Here is a 17,724-nt window from a genome sequence, read left to right as displayed (position 1 = left end):
ATTAATTACCCACCCACCCGTGAATGTGCTACGTTGAATAACGTGTAGTAGGGATGATTTCTGCAGCCTCCCTCCTAAGGTGCTCCATGTATCCTTGGTAACTGTAATGAATTATGGACGCTTCCCGTTAAAACGTGTGTATTACCCCATTCCAGGGTGTGTCCTCTTTGGCTCTCTTTGATTCACTGATCTCACCAGACTGATTTTCTCTCTCTTTTTTTTTTATCTCTCCCTCCTCCTCTCCCCACTTCTCTGCCACACGTTTGTCCCCAGGGATGTCTGTCTGGGATCTGCCAGGCTCATCAGCGGAGACGAGGAGAAGGCTAACTGGGAGCCTGTACTTGGCTGTAAATCTCTCTCTATGTTGGGAGGTGTTCCTGGGGTGGCCTTACCATCATCACAGCCCAGTAAGTCCATCCAAAGTTGCCACCGCCCCCTGCCAAAAAAACCTCATGTACAGTATGACATCACTCATCAAAAGTCAACCAGACTGACTGATCACACTTTTAGTTGCTTATATTTTTAATGTGGTATGAAATGAGAAATTTCAATTTACATATTGTTGCTGTTATGGTAGTTCCTTACTTAAAAGTAAAATAATAATAATAATAAAAAAAGAAAATCCTGAAGTTATGATGCACTATATGTAAACGATCCCACCACAGCAGCTGATGCTTGATGCCTTTGGTGATTAAGAGCTGATGAGATTTAGTCACTATCTAAGCAGTGTTGTTTAAATTATGGTAATGTGCAGACATAATTTAGGCTTTCAAAAAGCTATGAAGTCATCGACAGCCTCTTCTTGGCTGCAATGCAGTGTAGGGGCTCGTCTCTCCCATACGCTCATTTTGCTGGGTATGATACTATTCCATACACATAGACGCACGCCCTCCCTCTCCTTATCTGAGAAATAAGCATTTTTACAGAGTTTGAGCTGTAAAAGGAGAGGAGCAGATAGCCCATAAATCTAACCATAAAATCGTTAAGTTGTCAGAGGTGCCATCAGCTATCAATCGTGTGCGGCAAGCTGATGAAGGGGAAATAGGTGATAAAAAACAGCATTTTAGGGAAATTATGTCCAGTCTTCCATTTGCGAAGTGCTGCAGTCGCATCACGGCGGAATCTTAATCACTTTGCCAGTGTGGCCAGGGACTGTTCTTGGTGTGACAGTGAGGAGGAGCACAGACTGGTGGGAGGGTGCAGGGATATGGAGGCGGAATAGGAGAGCCATAGGGGAAGGGTAGGAGCTAGGGTGTGTGGGGTGTTTGGCGTGGGGGAGGGGGGTGGCAGTGTTGTAGAAAATTATACAACTGGCATAAATCACTTATACACAACCGTTTTCCTCTCTCCCTCCATTTCTTGCTGTCCCCCATCTCTGTTGGATGTTCTCCTCTTCTCTCTTCTGTGGACCCGCATCTTCCATCTTCTCATTTGCATTCCCGCTGCTCCTCACCTCACCCAGCCGCCCCCCTCACATTTTCATTCTTTCCTACCCATGAAGTGTTAGTGGTCACACTCAGTCCTCCTCCTCCTCCTATTCTCCATCCATCTCAACTTCATTTCCACCCTGGTTTGTTTACATGCTTTCTATATTGATCGGCTTTTTGTAGCCTACCAGGGATTTATCCCCTGTCCATGGGACTGTATTAGCAAACCTCAGGATTGACTTGTCTCTCTGAGATGCTCCAGAACTAACACGGTCTCCAAATAAAATAAAATGCCATCAGAGCATGCAGTTTATTTCAGGATTTTATCAGTGTGACAGGCTTATTTCTCTAATCTGGAATCTAGCGCCTCAAATGGAAAAGGACCACAGGGGAAATTTATTTTAGAATCTCAATGCTGAAGTGCATTTTTCAATTAACCCGCGTTAAACCGTATTAACACTGTTCACATTGGACACTTCAAGTGGTAAACCATCACAATTTAGAGCTTCAATACAAGAGCTGTACCTCCCCCTCCAACCCCAAAAAATATTTCACTTATACTTTTCAAATAGACATTTTTGCTTTGATTGTCCCATTCAGAGAGATATTAATATAAAGGTGCAATTTTTTTGCTGTCAAACGTAGCTAAATATCTGAGTATGAGGCAGTGCAAAAATACAGCCATATTTATACTCACATTGTTACATTGTATCTCAAACAAACCAAAACATTTTTACATTAAACTATTCATTAAATCGTGCCGCTGTCACTGATTTTCTAGCTGATGAGTGAGCACGATCCATGGAAATTACTTTATTAACGCTGAGGAAAAATAATTAGGAATGCATCATGTGCAATTGTCTATTTTTGTTGTTGTTGATGGTAATTAACCATTAAGTTCAATACTTTCCATGCTTTTCCCTCAGTGCCATTAAGCTTTGGTAGTCATTTGAGAAATGACGCACATTTTCCAACATGGGGCCTTTTCAGAAGTGTCCTCTGTATCCATTTATCAGGTGTTACGAAGCTCAAAACTCTCTGTCTGCTGTGAAAAGTGACACTGCTGTATTTCTCACCTCAAATGGATGAGAGGCTATTGATTGACTACTTAGGGTCAGTAGTTCTAGTGTGTTGATGAAGCCAGAAGGGCTTTCCACAAAGTTGGCCTCATTCACTCAGCTGCTGGCAGTGGGCACCTATCATAAGAATGTGTGGCTTAGCGGTCAACATTCACTTTAGGTTAGTTAGAGATGCTTTCTGGTAACGAGTCTTGTCAGGGGTTGTGCTGCCACCTTTAGTTCGGCTGCGGTACTGTAATGCAGTATCCGTTTCTCCGTGTCAGTTTTGGGGCTACTCCGCAGTGATGTCACATAGCATGTGTTTGTGACAGAGGGTAGTTTAATAGCACATCTAACCTTACCGTGTTACAGCCAGTCTAGCCGTGAACATGCAAGCAGAACGTGAAACACCCTGACACAGAGATATATTACCCAGCTGGGTTTAAACTTTTTTTCCCATCCAAATGATCATTTAAAACCTGACATGATATTTTCTGCTGTTGCTTTTATTTGTTTATTTGTATTGATACTCCCTTCACACCAGATATACTGGATACATTGCTGGCAAATATTTAAATGCCAAAGGTGTAGAATTGCAATGGAGCGTTTCTAATACATTGCCCCTCTCATGGAGTAAGGGAGCCAAAATATCAGAAACACTTTTTCCGCATGCAAATTACCACCATATTTATGAATTCATTTTTATATTAATAACTTTCTGACCAAACAGAACAATATTTTCAGGATATTATATAGGCAAAACGTCTAATACAAACTCTCTCATGCATGTAATTAGATCGTAAAACTAGTCATGGGGGTCCAGTGTATGGAATATTTTTGAATAAACCATTTTCTTCACAAGCCTCTCAACAAGTATCTCTGTGTCTTGCTATTTTTTTGAACAACATTTTAGTGGGAAACCTACTGGGATTTTTTTCTCAGCTTTTGTTGCAGATCATAGAATGTGTACGCCTCCCATAAGGCTCACATATATGTCCAAATGTTCACTATGAGTTTCTTGTATTCGCACAACTAGGGCTGTTTTTCTTCTTCAGTGTAAAATGACACGTTTAAGGCTTGGCCTTTTTTTCTGTAGTATTTTCTTGCTAGGGAGTGGTCATTTCTGTTGATATGTTAGTGCAATGATAAGTGCATCTGCCAGGGGGCAGTCGAGCACACGCATGAAGACAGCAGGCGTGTCAAAGAGAAATGCTCGTCACTTTCTGCCTTGGGGGCTTTCCCCTTAATATCCAAAAATCGCCAAAGCATGCAACAAATTGAAATTGTTCAAAATAATTCGGTTAAGATGAGCCCTGTTGTTGTTGTTGTTGTTGTTGTTGTTGTATTTAAATGTATCTGGATAATTTTTGGAGGTTGGTTGTGCTGTGAAACTCCTATAATTACATGACTTTAGTGGTTTATATCCCTATTAATGTTCACTATACAAGCATTAAATCATGCCTTATTTTCCATTCTGAGGTCAGAGGAAAAGTGAGGGAAGGAGTGGAGCATGTCTTCTGATGAACGAGCGGTAATGCTCAGACATTAAAACAATGTTCAGCATGCAAAAAGTTTAAAAAGCATACATAAAAAGAACATTTATACACACTCCAAAAGTTAGCACATCAGTTACAGTTCAATAAAGTCAAAATCTACATTTGTAATTTTATGCCCATAAAACTGTGAAAAAGAATTTCATGAATTTCATACTCCTCATTTCACAAGTCAGCCATTTATGAGGTAGAATTAGATGCATTAATGTTATGGCATATTTGAAAAAGATTGCAGCACTAAATGTTTTACTGACTATTCAATTAACATCTTGTTTACATATTTTTACTTAATTCAGACAAATTAATAAATTAAATCTTACCTAACGGTTAGTTGTTGAATAAGCTACCTAGATAGCTGGCTACCTAGCTAGCAAGACCACTGACCTGACTTTTGAAGCCGCGAGGCCGCCATATTGCTCCTCCCAAGAAACGTTTCTCGGCATACGATCCTATACATTTACAGTATCGAAATTGGAGAACATTTGAGACAGTACTTCGTAGAAACAGCATGATTTATGATGTTTTAAATTTGTTAAATAAAAACTAGAGGACTTCAGACATTTTACAACTTGCCTTAAATACATGCATAAATTATATGCTTAATGATGTTTACAGGAGGAAACTTGTATTTTTTTTTTAATTAAAGAATTATAACTAATTCAACAAAAGATGCCTCCGCCAAATCTAATTTTGAGGTCGAAGTAACAGCGATAAGGGAAAAAGGGGGTCTTTTTAAAAAAAAAAAAAAAAAAAAAAAAAGGAAAAAGGGGGTCTTCATAGCAACACATACCGTCCACGTTTTTTTTTTTTAAACTTGTTAAAAAATACTGACCGCTCACGCCCCCCCACCCAGGCCTCTATACTAACTGCCTGCAGGCTGTATATGTCTAATCTGCACGTATACCGTATAGCTTTTACTGTAGGCCTAGTCTGCAATGGCTTGCACGGGCGTGTATGGGCTATTGACTAGTATCCAGTCATATATTCAGATCAGTGAGCAATACACATAGCTACTAAGATAACAAGTAAGTACAAAAGATAGCTAGCTAGTTATCCATCTCAGTGGCTGTGTCCGGATGTCCACCCTTGTCCCCTAACCCCTCATTCACTACATATCCCTGTACTATATAGTGGCTTAATATGTAGTGCACTCATTCTATTTGGCGATTCAGACAGCCAGCTCACTACTTTCTCCTCGTCACATATCACGTGACCACCGTAACTGTTATGACGTACCGGCGCATGAATGTTCGACTATTTATTGTGAATGAAAATGTTTTAAAACTACTTTAGTTCCTTTGTTGTAAATATTTTCAGCTATAACGCATTAATTATTTTTATAGTATATGTTAATGCATCACTTTGATTCTCGCGCTTGCTCTGTTGCTCGCGCCATGTTTATTTATTTATGTATTTATTTATTTATTTATTTATTCATTCATTCATTTATTAATACTTGCAATGTATTGTGATCTATATCAACCCAGTTGAGTGAACATCGATGTCCACTACTTTTCAGAGTGCATTGTGGGTAATTTTGACTGCCCTACATTTTCCCCCCCTAGACATTCAGACGTCACTACAAAATGGCTTGACCCCTCAGTAGGGCACTATATAGGGAGTAGGGTGCACATTGGGACACAGCCAGTGATTATCGAGCAAACAATAGTGAATTTTTACTTGATTAAATATATGTGTAGGCTATAATTTATACACCTGTGAGAATGTTTGTTTGATACTTCTCTTCAAGTACTTCGGGTGTTGGTGTTATTAGATTTTTTTTCCTGAACGTTATACAATTGTAGTAGTACAGTATATCATGCTTAATTGTAGATCTGATTTTAAAATTTTCAAACCCAAATGTCACTTCTGTTTCCTCAGCCCCTCCATAGAAGATGACGAGCATGAACCTTTTTTTCTTTTCCTTTTTTTGAGCAACTGTGTTAAAAGGAACACCTGTAACTTGACACACAACCCTCTTCTCAAATGTCAGGGGCAGCTTTATAGTTCATGGGAATGACTACACACAGCTAAATAGTTTGTGCGCAAGCTTGTCTACTCTGGCATTCGCTCACTTTCAAATGTTAGAGGCACATTGGATGACATCTGAATGGAGGCCATTTTGTTTTTGCCTCGTGTTTGCACAGCCTCTGGATTGTGTAGGTGCTGGTGGGGGATGGGTGGACTGCTGCCGCTACCCTGAAGACTCCTGTTAATGTTTTAGTCATTCTGCAGCCTCTTGGCCGGGAGACCGATTCAGTCAAAAGCATTTGAGCACCCTCAGGTCTTCACAGTGATTTACTGCATATTTGGACATCTGCAAAGAGCTTTTGCACCTTGAAATTATCGCTGTACCTTCGCTCTCATTCCGTTTCTGCAGTAGTAAACCCCTGGGAATGTACATGCAATACTGAGTCACCTTGAAGATATCCAAGGTAGAGCCACTTCCGTCACCTTCTCTCGCAATCATCCACCGCTCCATCTTACCTCATCTCGCCATCGCCTTCAAGTCTTTAGCTTGCACCCCCCGTCAACCACACCCCTCTCGTCGCGTCCGTCAGATTTAATATGCGTTGCCCCTGCTCCCATGTCTCTTAACCCACCTCTTGCTCACCAGCTGGACACATCAATCCTCCTGACAGGTGTTGGTTGGCCCGCTCCTTACTGGGCAACGGCCCAAAATGGCAACACAAAGTCTTGGAGGGCACCACTCAAATGTAGGTGACAAGAAATTGGAGTTATTACGCACACACCTTTATGATATATCCGTCTTGACTAACAAGACAAGTGACGGGAACTGCTGATGAGCAAGTTGTGTTACCTTGACAAGTTTTTTTTTACTGCTTTGTTGCCCATGGCGGCCACCCTGGCTCATGTGAGGACGCGAGCAGTCAGTGGTCATCAATAACACGTCTGTGTGGTGTGGGTGGTGCAGGCTGTGTGGCATGTTTTTGGAGCGATGGCCAGAGGCCCCCGTCTTCCCAGCTCTGAAAAGTGCCATTGGTATGTGTCTGTCCATAACTGCGATCATTGCAGAAGAGGTCCAAGCATATCTGGTATGCAGCGTTGAGGAGGCACGCAGACAGGATAATTGCTGGGCAGAATCCGTCCACAGTTCCAGACTTTCAAGTGCTCATTGCCTTTGAGAGTTTTACACCCCAAGTGGCTGAATAGCCACAGGGAAACAAGGTCTTCATTGATTTATTGCTTGCCCTCAAGTCTTTGTTTCTTCAGACCACTTAATCATCCACCGAAGAAGAAGAAGCCTCAAAACTGACTGATCGTCAACATTGATGTTAAGGTTGTGGTTCAATACATTTCAAGTCAGTAAAACGGATTTACTTGGTGTGTATATGCTGAGAGGTGTACCCACAACAAATATTCACTTTGTGTTTAACGGAAATTTCGTAATAGTATATAGGCACTGTGGGATGATTTGTTGAAATAATTATTATAATTTTATTTTTTTTATTTTTTTAGTTTTCCAGAAAAGAGATGGTTTCAGAGATGCGATGATTCTATGAATTCAGCGATTATGGAATTTACTGAGCAAGCATGTTAGCTTGCTCAGTCAAAGCATTACCGGTCAACTGCTGTTCTTTGCTACAAACATAGCGATAATTGGGTAGTTCTGAGTGGATGACAATAAGTGAAGCTACACAGAAGATAATATACAATGAACAAGATGAGTGACATGAATCACAGCCTGAACATTACACACGCATAACCTGAATTTCACTTTAGAAAATTTGCTTACCACAGGAATAGATCAAAACTATTCAAACTAATCTATTGCAATAAATTATCGATGTACAACACATCCATCATGTGCCCGTCCAACGCGGTGCAGTTGGAATGTTTTGGCTGGGTTTAGACTTTAGCTAAAATTAGCGCAGGAAAATCTGTCCGTTTGAAGGAACCCCTGCTTGTTGTTCGAAAGTATGCGAAGCTCCAGCCAGCAGCCATTGTTTGCCAGGACAATAAATGCCCAGATGTCAGTACCTCAGCTTAGTCTGACGTGAGGAAAAATGAAACGGACAAGCAGAATCAGACAAAAAACAGCAGTTGGCATTGATGAGAATACCCCCCGCCCACTGCCCCCTCCCCCCAATATCTGTTATACAATATCATGGTGTAATGTCGGATTATGCTAGTCCGTGCCAGTCGATGCAGTCATACTGCAGCCCCTTTCCTCCATTTGCTCGTAACTGAATGGGAAGCATTGGAGCATTTTCTTCCTGTTCTTTAGCTCCGCCCACCTGACCAAATATGTCCTGAAATCCCAGCAGTGCCAACCAAGCAGCAAGCAGTTTTGTGGTCTTATTAAAAAGAGTTCTTTTTTTTCCTTTCACTCTGCATTTATGACAATGGCGTGCGGCTATACTTGAGTATTTATTCACAGGGGCAAATTACCGCTCCAGACATGGGTGTGTGCTTAAGTTGACATGGAAAACCCAGTGAAGTTGGAGGAAAACTAGCAAAATGTAGGGAATTAAAGACTTAAGGAGCGTTTGTACTTAACCATCTAAAAGTGGCACCAGAAATGATGCACCGCAAGAGGCATTATTTTGATTCACAGCATTCACCGATTTGGATGGCTTGAAGTAGCCATGCCAAATACGAGCGTAAACAAATGGCCAACTTTCCACTAAAAGTTAAAATGAGGAATTGGAGTAAATTACATTCCTAAATTTATAGTTTGAGGTTTATACAAAAAAAATAAAAAATTCTATGTATATATATATATATATATATATATATATATATATATAATTTTATTTTTTTAAGGATACTAAAAGTTATAGTGAACCAAGTGATGATAACATTTTGAAACACTATGACTCATGAAATGCCGTAAATTCTCATGATTTAGAAGAAAAAAAATGTATCCTAGCTATTTGCACAATTTGTCTCACACCTAATAGAAATCAGGAACACATGCATTTGTTGTCAAACCTCAGTAATCCAATAATGGTCTCCTAGTTTGCACAAAAACCCCTCCTGAATATCGCGTGACAAACCAGCATATGTTTGCATCGGGCAAACGAGCTAGAGTTTACGATTAAACTCCCTCACGATTACTACCAAACTTTGATGCGGGTTCGAAGCATCATGGTAGAACATGTTGAATTTTGTTCCAGGTTCCTTAAACATAGCAAACACATTAATTAGATTATTTTGGGAAGGTTTGAACTTGACTGAGCACTTTCTAGTTAGGTAAGTTTTTGTGGCTGAAGCTGCAGTTTGTAGCTGAAGTGCTACTAGTGGAAGAGAAATTTGTATGAATATGAATGCAGATTTGTTGTGGAAACTAACCTATTATAGCTGATAATAGACCATAGTCAATTACAGTGTGCTGTAAGAATGGAAGGTAAAAAGTGTTTCTTGTTCATGAGTCAAATTGTTTCCCTGAGCATGCAGTATAGACAACTATGTTTTGATATCAGTCAGAGGTGGGGAACAAAGGTGACAAACAACAAACAAATGGTAATGAAAACCTAACCTCGAATTTTATGACCTCCTTGGCGGAGGTAATAAAATCCCAATGATGTCATCTCTGCTGGTCACCGCAGTAAACGTGCAGCTACCTGGCTTCGGTTGCCTTCTTCGGATCGAGTATTGAGGTGCTCAACGTCCAGCATCATCAAAAGTGAGAGACTTTTTCAATGTTTACAACTAATGAATTAACTTTTTTTTTTTTTTACATGCAACAACATGATTTTTCTCAAAACTGACGAGAGGAGGATAAGTTAATTAATTCAAATTTGAAAAATTAGAAGCCTACTATATAAATTGAGAAATTAAATTCAACCTATTTTATCCTTTATCTGTTTTACCCTCACTATAAAACAGTTGACCCAGAGAAATCAATCATGATCATTTCGCCTTTCCAACAGCTTTGGTCTACTGCCACGTTTACAGGCGTGTGGGGGTGTGCGTGTGTGGGTGTGCGCGCGCACATGTACGCATATGGGTGTTACATTTCTTCCTTCGGTCAGACTGCTGAGAAACACATTAGACAAATCTTAAATTGTCTTTCAAATGTATATTAAATTTTTTTATGTAAAGGCACTCATGTTCATGAAAATTATTATTCAGGGTATTGTTTTTGTACCCTCTTATACAGTCTTAAGTCTAATATATAAAAAACGTACAGTATATTGGTTTGTTTAGCTCTTAAATCCACTGTATATACCGGTTGTTTTATTCAGCCAATTGAAGCCATTTATATGTGTGTGTGTGTGTGTGTGTGTGTGTGTTTGGGGGGCGCGTGTGTGTGTGTGTGTGTGTGTGTGTGTGTGTGTGTGTGTGTGTGTATATATATATATATATATATATATATATATATATATATATATATATATATAAAAATGTGGTCCTGTTGTTGCTGCTACTCAATATCATAATTGTACTCAATGCGTTGGATTCTCTTTTGAATGTTAATAACTGTTTCTTGATTGCTTACGTGTTGTCTTTCCTTGTGTAAAGCACATTGAGTTGCCTTGTGTATGAAATGTGCTATACAAATAAACTTGCCTTGCCTTGCCTTTTGTAATGTTCACAATAAAATGTGCTTTTCTGTTGAGTCACAGATCTTAAGAGTTATTATGAATAATTTTCAGGTTCAAACTTCAGGTTTGCAAAAACATGCTATGAATCAGCGTAGAAACCCTTAGAAAAAAAGAAAACATTTTTTTTTTTTGTTCATTTTACTTATTTAAGCAAAAAATAGTCTTTACAGACCTGAATGGTAGTATTGTTTTTGCACCACATTTACAGTTTTTTGAAAAATACGCTTAAAAAAACAAAACAAAACAGCATCTTAATGGAAACTTTTGACAGAAAAACACATTTACAACTTCCAGCAGGTCGTCGGTGAATAGGTTTCTAACAAACTAAGTGTGCAGTTAAGCCGGCAGGCAGTAAACACAGCAGTACAGGCAACCAGGGGGCCGACATTCTCACGCCACGACAGCACTGTCAAAGCTTAATGCAATATTATTATTGACTGTAAGCCAAAGACAGGAAATATAAAATGTCATGATACTGTATATACAGACAAACATATCATTTGATCATTTAACCTCAAACAATTTACAGTGCACAAGTACAAGAATTTACACATATTACATCAACTGTCACTTTGTACTTTGAGAGATGGGGAAAGTGTATTGAATGAGGAAGTGCAAAATATACTGTCTATTTTCAAAATTAACAGTCCAGTCTTGCAGTGCATAGGCATATGTCATTGCTTGAGTCATTGTGTGGGCATTGTTTTTATTGTAAGAGTGTATTTGTAGTATATTTTCCTAGCAATTTATATTTTATAAAATAAAAAAAATAAAAAATCATTAATTACAAAAAGATGAATCGGCAAAAATTCTGAGTATATGAAGTCTTTATAAATTCTTATCATTAGTCATCATTATGTGCAGGAAATATGCAATGCTGTATTTTCTGGTTAGCATCATATCTTAATTTGTGTTTTAAATTCAAGAATTTATTTTACAGCAGACTGCCTTTTAACAGGCCAGAAATCGGACTTGTGTGTGGGTTCACTAGTTATGCCTCATTCTAACCCGAACCCTGAACACACACTGCGGCTTGCAGAAACTACCTCTGACTACAATATAGTCTAAACTAAACACAAATATGGTCCTCCATAACTTTTTTTTTTGGTGCTTTTTGTTTCCCCCAGAATTGTATATTGAAGTTGATGCCACTAAATTGTCATCAAACATCAGTTTGATGCATCCTGAGAGTAACATAAAAGTCTCAAGCAAATTTCATTGCAATTCATTCAATTGATGTGAAGATACTTCGCTCAAAAACTATAAATGTCAGCTTTGTGGTTATAAGAGGACATCATCACCGTCTTTGGTGTACATGTGCACGCGTTGCCTCGGAACCAGGTAGCAAACTTTTATGGCAGTGAATCAGCTCGATATTAAGAGTCATGTGAAACATCACACCTGTCTAACTCGAGCAGCTCGCAGATTTCACTATGTTGGTTTGAAAATCATTATCCTACCCGTATCTCTGAAGGTTGCCATAAGACAGACAAACAAAGGGAGGAAGAACCGTTTTGTAGGAACAGGAAGAATCCAAATTCTTTACGCAAGAAGAGGAAAAGCTACCGTCAAACGTTTGTTGCCTTAACTAGTTACACGCAGAGTACACACAGATAACTACCAGTTTTTTTTTTTCTCAGTTATTTGGACAGAGGTGCAATGCAGTAAAAGGAGTGTCATAGCTGTCAAATAGATTTCTTCTTGGCTTGCCATGCATATTCCATCAGGTTTAGTCATTTTTGCAGCTTCTTGTGAATGTCAGTTGTACTTGAAACTTGTCAAAAAAGACAAAAATGTTCCAGTTTTTTACCATGTCTTTAGTTGGTCACCAAATTCATGTCAAATTTACAATAGTCAACATTGAGCATTTACTTGAGACAATGTCAAAAATGAAAAATGCCAGTTTGCGTGACTAGTTTCCATATCATCGCTCAAATTATAATACAACAAATTGAAATGATTTGAACCAACAATCACTTGAACTGCTTGTGCTCAGAAGTAGTAATTGATTTCCAATGTTCCAATTAAATTCTCCTCTTCATTTACCTTCCAATCAACATTTGAGTGCATATTTGAAAAACATGTTAGTGTTGTGTATTAGCTTCCAATAATGCACAACAAAGTAAACCTATCACATTATGTCAACTAGTGAGCACTTTGTATCAGAGTTATACAATTCTTTGTGATTGATAAATAGCAGCAGACGTCGCTGTGGTCACCTGTTCACAGAGCTCTGACACTTTTATTGTCCCCCTAATAGCATTAGAATGTATTACTTCAACAGCGGGGCTCTGGCTTTTCCCGTGGAAGGAGACCTGCGTTATTTCCTCTCATAGCTTGAGAAAGCAGTTGTGAAAATGCTTTTTGTTGAGGCTGCATAATTTATGAACATTTTTAGTTTCAGGGGGTCTTCAGTCTTTTCTGATATTTAATATTAATTCATTCATATTCTGGGTGTGTGTGTCACTCATTAGACTACAAAAACCTAATGTAAAATGAAACAGGTTCCCGATACTGACCTTAGATCACATTGAAATCACTTTGGCAACGGAGCACGGCAACTGAATGTTAATGAGGCGCAACATAAGGCTGCAGAAAATGAATTATTGATTATTATGCCACTGATTTTATTTTGAGGCATAATTTTGCTATAAAAATTGCATGTGTGTGTGAAATTGTGACAGATCATCCTTAATGACTTCACTTTGATTATCAACTTAGCTCCCAGTCCTGGTAATTCATTACATTATTGATCTTTCCAAAGAAATTGCTGTTAACTTTTCTTCAACTTACACATCAAGCAATACTGCATCTGATTGACATGTTTTTAATATGTACCTATGGCAATCAGCAGAATGATAGTTTCATGCTATGTAAAATGAGAATGATTTGTGAGTGAATCACAACAAACGTTTAAAGACAAGTATGCGTTATGATACAAAATACCTTAAAATTTCGACGTGTCATTTTACAGCCTCTATACGTTTACATTTTTTTTCCCCGTCACTCCCCCTTAGGCACCATGAGGCTCTGGCTGTCCAAGGCACACAAATTTCAAGAGAGAGAAGAAAAACATACTGCAAGTTGTAGTGGTCAAAATTCCAAAAGCCTCAGGCACCTTCCGCTACCTTTTACTTACCTCACTTTGTGCCCCTTCCGTTTCCCATTTAATAATAACTTTTTTATGTGTAACTATTTTCCCCCTTCTCAGTGACGCTTGTATTGTATTATATGCATGAAAGAAATTTCCAGCAGTGTCCCCAACAAACATGACATGGCTGATATATTACATACAGAATCTGAGTTGCTTTGGCTCACTTCCACATTGGCTGACAAACAGGAATGTATGGTGGGCACATATAGATAAAGACAATTTTTGCATTATGCAAGTTGTTATGGATCGTCATGAACAAGATGTCACATTGACACTGCCAGTTGAGTTCGTGGTAAGTACTATATTAAGTGAATTTTCTAATGTTGATAACTTTATACAGTCCACAACTTACAAGACAACTACTGCAGACTGTGATTCAAATTGTTATGCATGTAGGATTTTATACGATTTCAGGGGAAGTTTTTGGGTCAACATAACTATAAAGTGCCTTTGGCGTCCTCATCAGAATGACTCAATCATGAAAATGTAGCAGAATAATTAAACTCTGAGGTCTTATTATAAGTGGCCAAACATTTGCACACATGCCGTTGTGCTCATAAGTTTACATACCCCCAGTGTATGTAAACTTATGAGCACCATTGTACATGTGCAAAAGCTACACTTTGCTTAATGAAACAAAAATGCTTTTAATCGTCACAAATTCCCATACTCATCTCTACTCATGTCCGCTTCAACCTCTGAAAATATCAAAACAATTGCCACAGTATTTTAGATTTTATCGGTATTCAGCGTTTTTCTTGTTTTACATGACAGGGAGGTTGAAACAGTGGACAATTGCAGAATAAATATTTATACATCATTTTTGTAAATTTCATATAATATGGATGTTAAAATAAACATATCCGCTATGTAATGCGAAAATAACATACTGTATGGTGTCCTTGAGTGCCAAGGACATGCACTTCGTTAGGCATTGTTATTATTATTAAATATTTGGAAAAAAAATATTTAAATTAAAAACAGTTTGAAATTTGGAATCTATTTGTCAAACAGTACACAGTTAGTTAGGTTCCTAATTGAATCATGTTGCCAAGTGAAGATGCTTGTTATTTGCAAAAAATGGCTACCCTGTCAAAAAGCACACACAATTTGCCGTTTGGACATTGGCTTCTTGCAGTTAATGGACAATACTATGCATGCTCGTGAACCTCTCTGTGGGGGCATGGCTCAGTGGTAGAATGACCGTCTCCCAACATGGAGGTTGTGTGTCTGAACCCTGGCCATTGTGACCATTTCCAAGCGTCCTTGAGCAAGATATTCCATTAGTGTAGATGGTATGATAATGACTCTCAGCCGCGTTTGCTTGCTATGGTGTGAAAATACTGTAATGGCTACAATTGACATTGAATTTGACTGTAAATAGCACACGTATTAGTTTAAAGAGAGATTCCTATAAATATTATTTTCGAGACATGATGCCTCCCCTGGCTACCACATAGCTCTGCCGCTGATGTTGATTGGTTCACCTTGCTGTCTATATTGTAAAAGGATGAATTGTCTGTGTCTTGGGGAAAAAGGGAGGACAATAATAATTAAATCTCACCGCAACAACATCAAAACACGCCAGCCCACCGGGCATCTGCCCTATATGCCAGATGGCCAGTCCATCCCTGTTCAGAGAGCAATTTTTTTTTCCTGGTATGGGCATATTAAGAAAAGTTTCTGTCAGAGCAGCTGTTAAAAAGCCACTTATGGGCAGCAAGGAAGTATTTGAAACTGCTGGCGCCTGTGGAGTTACAAGAACCTCTTGATGTAGGATCCTCTAAATGCTTTAAATCCTGCATTCAGGCAATTTCAACCACCACGCCACGTGAAATATTGAAAGTGGGCTTAAAAGATTTGTTTTCCTGCCTAAAGGGGGCTTGACTAATACATAGAGAGGCTGAGATTTTCTCCATAAATATGTTTTAAATAAAATGCTGCAGGGGCTGAACTGCGGCTATTGAGATTTCTGACAAGGCGATATAAAATAAACATGTTAACATAACTTTAGTGATGAATTTAGTTTTTTTTTTAAATGCTCTATGAAATGCAGAAAATATGAATTTTGTCAGAGTTCATTTGAACCTATTTGTTTTTTTAACTGATGTGCATAACTTGTAAAAACAGTTTTATTCTATAAAATCTCAATAAGTATAGAAGCTAAAATTGTGTGAGGATCAAAATTTTCCATTCAAGTGTGTTGGCTAAATATGCAAAAAAGAGCGTATTGTTTTACTAATAATTTGGAACAGTGTAAGCTGGACTAAATAAGCTTTGTGGATAAAAAAAGACGGTTATGGTGGATTTTAAAAGCAATTGTGACATTTTGTATAAGAGGACATCTGGATATTGTGCAGGGAAGAACGCAAAGCAGAAAAGGAAGCCGAGCCTGTGCATTTACGAGGCAGCTATACACACTGTCGCTCCCTGCAATGCAACACCAGACCAGTCACAATAAGAGACTTGTACCATGATATTAAGTGCTTCTTCTACCAAATAGGAACAGTTCGACAAATCAAAACAAACCCATCTTACAGACATTCTTTACATTTATATTTTCAGATTTTGCATCATTACATCCTTTCAAAGTGTATATTTCTGCTAACAAATCAATCAAAACAAAGCATCAAATATGTTTTTCTAGGTGCCAGCCATTGTTGTCCATTTTGCTCTTCAACGCCATTTTGAAATGTGTCTAACTAGACATAAAACGTAGATATTCAGGACTGTCTCAGAAAATTAGAATATTGTGATGAAGTCCATTATTTTCTGTAATGCAATTAAATAAGCAAAAATGCCATACATTCTGAATTCATAACAAATCAACTGAAATATTGCAAGCCTTTTATTGTTTTAATATCGCTGATGATGCCTTTTTTTTTTTTTAAACTTGGTCTGAGGAAATATTCTATTTTGAGTTTTCTTAAGCTGTAAGCCATAATCAGAAAATATTAAAAATAATAAAAGGCTTGCAATATTTCAGTTGATTTGTAATGAATCCTGAATGTATGACATTTTGCTTATTTAATTGCATTACAGAAAATAATGGACTTTATCACAATATTCTAATTTTCTTAGACAGTCCTGTACACATAGCTTTGCACATAGCCTCTTTTTGTGTGTCTCTGTTTGTATTACAAACCTCCAGGTGCCAAGGCACAACGTCCGTTGACTTGAAGCAAAACATGTGGTCAAAACGGTTTAATTATTAAATTCTATTTAATTATGTAATTGATGTACAATATGTTTTGGAAAGTATGAGTAGTACTATAATATTATTTTTCATTTTAAATCTTACTGATTTTTTTTTTTTCAGGAGGCTGGAACTGATTTATGGCATTTATTCATTTCATTGGGGAAAGTTAATTCGAGATCCGAGTTTTTTTTTTTTTTTTGCCTTATGAACATGGTCATGGCACAAATTAAACATATCTCAAATTTCTCAAGGCACCACTGCAAAGTGTAGGGCTGAACAGTTAACCAGATTCAAATCAACATCACAATGTATTATAATGCATTTTCAAAACGCAAAGGCTGCAAGTTAAAAAAAAGAAGAAAAAAAAGTGTTTTGTAAGTTAACAACTCTAATTGAAACAGATGAACAAACTTTTTCATATAAATTCATGGTCCATTTGCCTTTGTTTTAACTTAAACCTAACCTATAAGGCCAAATCAGTTATGTAAAAGCAATCTGATATTGTTTATTGAAAAGATCAATTTATTGCTTGTTTGTTTAAAAGAAAATACATGGACCTTGAAAAATAAAATCACAATTGCAACATTGAGGAAAAGAAATTGCAACTAGATTGTTTTTCAAAATCATACAGCCCCAGTAGTATGTTTAAGACGCTGTTGCACTTTGCTAAGATTATTTCGAATGCTTCATGGTCACTGTGTAGCCTTCCTCCTCACTTCATAGGCACATTACTCTTGCATGACTTTGTGCAGCAGTTGACC

The 17,724-nt window shown here is 37.9% G+C and overlaps 1 long non-coding RNA gene across 3 annotated transcripts in view; it reads left to right on the top strand.

Moving 5' to 3' along the window:
* The window catches only part of LOC144013753 (uncharacterized), a 51,065-nt gene that overhangs the window by 14,342 nt on the left and 18,999 nt on the right, over nucleotides 1-17,724 (top strand). For all 3 annotated transcript variants that reach the window (XR_013282316.1, XR_013282317.1, XR_013282315.1), the window contains exon 3: nucleotides 274-407. This is a non-coding gene — a long non-coding RNA (uncharacterized LOC144013753). The remainder of the gene's footprint in view (nucleotides 1-273; nucleotides 408-17,724) is intronic.

This window comes from Festucalex cinctus, chromosome 2 (assembly GCF_051991245.1).
Source record: "Festucalex cinctus isolate MCC-2025b chromosome 2, RoL_Fcin_1.0, whole genome shotgun sequence".
NCBI lineage: Eukaryota > Metazoa > Chordata > Actinopteri > Syngnathiformes > Syngnathidae > Festucalex > Festucalex cinctus.
The sequence above is the reverse complement of the archived record's forward strand: the minus strand, read 5'-3'. Positions and strand labels throughout refer to the sequence as shown.